The following is a 6,000-nucleotide window of genomic DNA, read 5'->3' on the forward strand; positions in this document are numbered from 1 at the left end:
GTTAGATCAATTAAGAATAAGACAATTTTTTAAATTTTATTTTAGTTTCATTTTATTCTTTCTTGACTGTTCTTCTTTTCCTTATGTAGATCTGAGTTTCTGACCTAAATTATTTTCCTTCTCTCTTGAAAAACTGCTTTCTTATACTACAGGTCTACTGGTGGCAGGTCTACTAATTCCCTCAAATTTTGCTAATCTGAGAAAGTCTTTATTTCTCCTTCACTTTTGAAGGATAGTTTCATTGAATACAGAAATCTAGGTTACAGGTTTGTTTTTTTTTTTCTTTCAATACTTTCAATATTCACTCAAATTTAAATATTTCACTCCAGTTTCTTGTTGTTTGCATGGTTTCTGAAGTCAGTGTAATTCTTATCCTTGTTTCTCTACAAGTAAGTTGTTTTTCCCCACTGTGACTTCTTTCAGGAATTTCTTTGTCTTTGCCTTTCTGCAGTTTGAATGTAATTATGTGTAGATTTTTGGTGTTGTCTGAGCTTCCTATACCTGTGGCTTGTGTCTGTCATTACCTTTGGAAGATTTGTCAGCCATTATTACTTTCAATATTTTTCCTGTTTCTCTATTTTCCTTCTGGTATTCCCTGTATGTACATGTTATGCCTCTTATAATTTTTTCACAATTCTGTTTTATATTTTTTATTTTTTCTCTCTTTACATTTTAGTTGTGGAAGTTTCTAATAATATACATTCAAGCTCAGTAATTGTTTCTTTGGCTATGTCCAGTCTATTAATGAGCCCATCAAAAGCATCCTTCAATTCTTTTCTAGTGTTTCTGAGTTCTAGCATTTTATCCAAAATTCTTTCTAGAGTTTCATGTCTCTACTTATATAAATGCCAGTTCTTTCATATTACCCACTTTTCCCATTATCACCCTTAGCATATCTATTATTTAAATAATTAGATTTTGTTGGTTGTTGGTGATGCTGAGTTTTTCTATAACCCTGCTGATTTTCTGTTGAGTTATTTTATCAGTTGTTAAGAGAGGGATTTTGAATCTCAGATTATATCTGAGATAATTGTGGATTTGTCTACATGGATTTTCTCCTGTCAGTTCTACTAGTTTTTGTTTCACATATTTTGCAGTTCTGTTGTTTGTTGCACAGGCATGTAGGATTGCTATGACCTCTCCATGGACTGACCCTGTGGCCTCTGGTAATTTTATTTGCTCTGAGTCTATGTTATATGATATAAATACAGCATTTCTGCTTCTTTTGATTAACATTTACATGACATATTGTTTTCCATCCTTTTACTTTAACTTGCCTGTATTGTTGTATTTGCACTGAACCTCTTGTCAACAGCATGCAGTGATCATGTTTGGAGTCCACTCTGTCAATGCCTCTCTTTAACTAGTATATTTAGACCATTTGTATTTAATGTAAATATTGATATATAAGAGCATACATCCACTATTTTGTATTTTGTTTTCTCTTTGTTCTTTCCATTTTTTTGTTTCTGTTTTCTTTTTTCCTACCTTCATATTAGCTACATGAACATTTTTATCACTCCATTTTGATTTACCTGTAGTGTTTTAAAGTATATTTCTTTATATAGCTTTTTAAATGGTTATTGTAGGTGTGATATTATGTATATATAACTTATCACAGTATACTGTTGTGATTTTACCAGTTCAAGTGAAGTTGGAAAACTTTTCTTTCTTTACATCTTTTCACTTTATCCTATTTATATAAAATTGTCTTGAATATTTCTTCTACATATATTTAGAATCAGAGCAGTGTTATAGTTCTTCCTTCAGCTATCAAAAATTTACAAAACTCAGAGGAGAAGGAAAGCTTATTGTATTTATCCACATTTTTGTTGACCACAGCCTTTCTTCATTCTTCATGTTCCTTCTATGCTTAGAGTCTCCCTAATCATTTTTTAATGCAGATATGCCAGTAATGAGTTCTCTTCATTTTTTGCTTTTTCCTTCGAGAGTGACTTTATTTCCCCTTTCATTCCTGAAGAGTATCTTCACTGGATACAGGAACCTAGGTTAACAGTTCTTTTCTTTTGGCACTTTAGTAAGTGTGCAGTGTGCTGTCAAAATAAGAACTAAACTAGAATAAAACAAAAACGTGCTCCCAGGCTACATTTATAAAAGTACAATTTGCTGAATGAGGAAAGGGGCCTGTTTCTATGATCTGGGGGACTGTGCTCACTTTTGGGTATTACATCATAAAAAGTACTGGAGAAATTGAGGCCTGTGGAGGTCAGTGGGATAAATAGAGTGAGGGGGTACAAACCTACATGCTAACACAAATGGTTTAAAAGACCTAAGCCTATTCCTCCTGAAAAGAAAATACTCTGAAGTCATATGACCTCCAAAATAATAAGATGTCCCATAGGGCTCCAAGGGGTTTCAGTGAGAGGGAATAATAAGGGAAAGAGATTTCAGTTCAATATCAGGAAGACTTTTCAACAACAACAACTGCCCAAAGATAAACTGTGCTGCATAAGGATAATGTTCCTGTCATAAAGATGTGGAAGTATGGGTTAGATGAATATTTTCCCAAGATAGCACAGGTATTTCAGGCTTTTGATGTTCATATGTCATACCAGGCATCTCTATTTTTATGAGTTTCTTGGATACAAAATAAAATGGAATATATTTAGATAGAGTAACTTTAGACAACCAATTTCATTTTGATTTTAACAATCAAAATTACTTTTCCTACATAAGAACATTTTATACTACAGTTGATGATGACTACTAATAGAAAACATGCCTGCCTTGTTATCGATCTTGCTCGATATATTTATAATTCAAAGTAATGCTAAAAGTGATATGTGTGATTTTAATAATAGCCAACATTTAAATAGCACTTACTCCAAACCACCCACTGTTCTAGGAGTTTCTACAGATTTGATTATTATCCCCATTTTATAAAAGAGCAAACTGAGGCATGGAGAGATAAAATAATTTATGCAAGACTACATAGCAGGTAAGTGGTAAAGGGTAGATTTGAACCCAATCTCTCTGATCCTTGAATCCAGACTAAAAGCTAAGCACTATCCACCACCCTAACTCTTTATTTTAATCGACTTGTTAAGAACTGTCCAGTACAATGCAGGTATGCCTTCAAAGATCATACACTTAACCAATGGTGCTTTTGGGCTCAGAATATTTTTTGAACTCCTCTTTTGTAGAGTGTAAAAACCTCCAGCATATTCTTCTGAACATTCTCAAAAGGCAAATCTAACTTCCCTGAGACTGGGCTTAATTTTTGGAAATAGCCTGAAGTTATTTGTAGTCAAATGTGAAGAACAGGATGGCTGGAAAACCTGGATATTATCATTTGAGGATTCAAACAGTAAATGCCACTGAAATAATGAACCTAATTTCTTTGAATGGTTTGTAAATTGGCTATGAAGGCACCTCTAAAAGAGAAGTGCCAGAAACGTAGTGACTAAGGACATTTCCGTCAACATTGTTGGAATATGTCTCTAGTCACCAAGGCAACCCAGTGTTTGGAAACAACAACACTCATTGGGATGTGTACATCTGGTGATGTTATTTTCAGAGTTATATTTGCACGGATGCATCCTTCGCTTTTTAAAAGAACTGTTCTTGCACTTATTAAGAAATAAGAGAGGGAAAAAGAATATTCCCATGTATTAAGTTCTTGAATAATATAGGTGACATAAGGGAGAAAAGACAATGCCTTTGCCATATCAGGTAGAAAAAACAGTCATCATATCACCTTAGGGCAGCAACAGCTTCCTAGAGAGACAGACCTAGGTTTGAAGCCCATCACAGAGCTATTTCCTAGCTAGTTTGGGAGAAAATTACTTCTCTAAGCCTTAGGATATTTATTTGTAAAATAAGGGGAATTATATTTCCTTGTCAGTATTTTGTCAAAATTAAAAATAACTTATATAAAGTGATCTGACACATAGTAGACCAGTAAAAGTACTCTATGAAAAAAATACATGAAGTGAAACAAAAAAATAACCAGAACTACCAGAACATTGAACTGTATGGAAGTCCGACAAACAAGGAGTTAAAGAAGAAACATTCATCCAGACTGGTAGGAGGGGCAGAGATTGGCAGCCAGTCAGAGAGGACACGTGGCAAGACGGACCTGCTGGTCCCACATTGCCATGTGTATAAACTGGGAGGAACAACTGGGGAGTGAGACAGACTGTGAAACCCAGGCTTCCAGCACGGGGAAATAAAGCCTAAAACCTCTGAACCCCATCTTCCATCACACGTGGGTACAGAGTAATGCCCAAATCCAATCACAACAAGAAAAATTCCTTAACTAAAACTGCTAAGACAGACTTGGAACTGAATCAGAACCTAATAGAAGAGCTATGGAAATGAATGGAAACGTACAAGTACCTTTTCATCTTCTCTGTGGCCAACATGAGGAACAGCAAGTTGAAGGACATCTGGAATACCTGGAAGCACAGCTGGATATTCTTTGGTGGAAACAAAATGATGATGATGTCCTTGGGTTGAAGCCCATCTGATGAGTACAAAGACAACCTGCATCAGGTCAGCAAGAAATAGAGGGGTGAGGTCTCTTTTTCACCTACCACACTAAGGAAAAGTGAACAAGTGGTTCACGAAGTACATGGAAATGTACTATGCCTGCACTGGAAATAAAGCAACTTTCACTGTGAACCTCAACCTGGGGCCCCTGGGGCAGTTCCCCCACTCCATGGAGCCACAGCTGAGGTAGCTGGGACTGCCACTGCCTTTAAGAGAGGTGTGGTGACCCTGCTATCTGACTATGAGGTGTGCAAGGAGGGCAACCTGCTGCCCCCAGAGCAGGCCTGCATCCTGAAGCTTATCGGGTATGAGATGGCTGAGTTCAAGGTGACCATGAAGTACATATGGGATGCACAGTTTGGAAGCTTCCACCAGATGGGAGATGACTGTCCAGAAAGCTCATCTGAGTCAGTAGAAGAATCAGAGGATGATGATGGCTACTGAGGGATGGAATGTGGAACTGAGGGCTCCCAGCCCAGTCCCGGTGCTTCCTGACCGCATGGGACTACCCCAAGCTCCTGGGCAGCAGGCTGTTTGTTTTGCTAGGGATAAAGACAAGGAAGGGCACTGGGGACAGACTGTTTTCCTACAAGAATAAAACTTTGTCTGCAGGCTCTCTCTCTCTGTAGATGGCAAAGGGAAAAAAAAAAAAAACCCCAAATACCTCTGAGTATAAAAAGCTGTAGGGGTTGTGGTGGCAGGAGAAATTCTCAGCCTCACAGGAGAGTTCATTGGAGAGACATACAGGGTCCTAGAACATACACAAACCTACCCAGGAATCAGCACCAGAAGGGCCCAGTTTGCTTTACGGGTAGCAGGGGAAGTGCTAGCTTTACATAGGTAAGCCAGCCAGGAGCTGAGCAAGGGCATTGTTCTCTCTCAGATCCCTCCCACACAAACAGTGCTGCAACACAGCCAAGTGGTTGCCCCACCCTGGTGAATACCTAAGGTTCCACCCCTTACTACGTACCAGGCACTAGGAGACAAAGAAATATGGCCCAAATGAAAGAACAGACCAGAGCCCCGAAAATAGAACTAAGCCACAAAGAGATAACCAACCTATCAGATGCATAGTTCAAAACACTGGTAATCAGGATGCTCACAAAAAATGGTTGAGTACGGTCACAAAATAGAGGAAAAAAAATAAAGGCTATGTAAAGTGAAATAAAGAAAATTATACAGGGAACAAATAGTGAAGGGAAGGAAACCAGGACTCAAATCAACAATTTGGAGCAGAAGAAAGAAAGAAACATTCAACCAGAACTGAATGAAGAAACAAGAATTCCAGAAAAAATGAAGAGAGGCTTAGGAATCTCTGGGACAACTTTAAACATTCCACCATCCGAATCATAGGTATGCCAGAAGGAGAAGAGAAAGAGCAAAAAATTGAAAACTTATTTTAAAAAAATAATGAAGGAGAACTTCCACAATCTGGCAAAGGAAATAGACTTCCAGGGAGTCCAGGAAACTCAGAGAGTCCCAAAGAAA

The 6,000-nt window shown here is 37.6% G+C and overlaps 1 pseudogene; it reads left to right on the plus strand.

The window, feature by feature from the left end:
- The first annotated feature begins 4,242 nt into the window (after positions 1–4,242).
- Positions 4,243–5,123, plus strand: LOC114506000 (annotated as a pseudogene).
- The last annotated feature ends 877 nt before the right edge of the window (positions 5,124–6,000 follow it).

Source organism: Phyllostomus discolor, chromosome 9, assembly GCF_004126475.2.
Source record: "Phyllostomus discolor isolate MPI-MPIP mPhyDis1 chromosome 9, mPhyDis1.pri.v3, whole genome shotgun sequence".
NCBI classification, from domain to species: Eukaryota; Metazoa; Chordata; class Mammalia; order Chiroptera; family Phyllostomidae; genus Phyllostomus; species Phyllostomus discolor.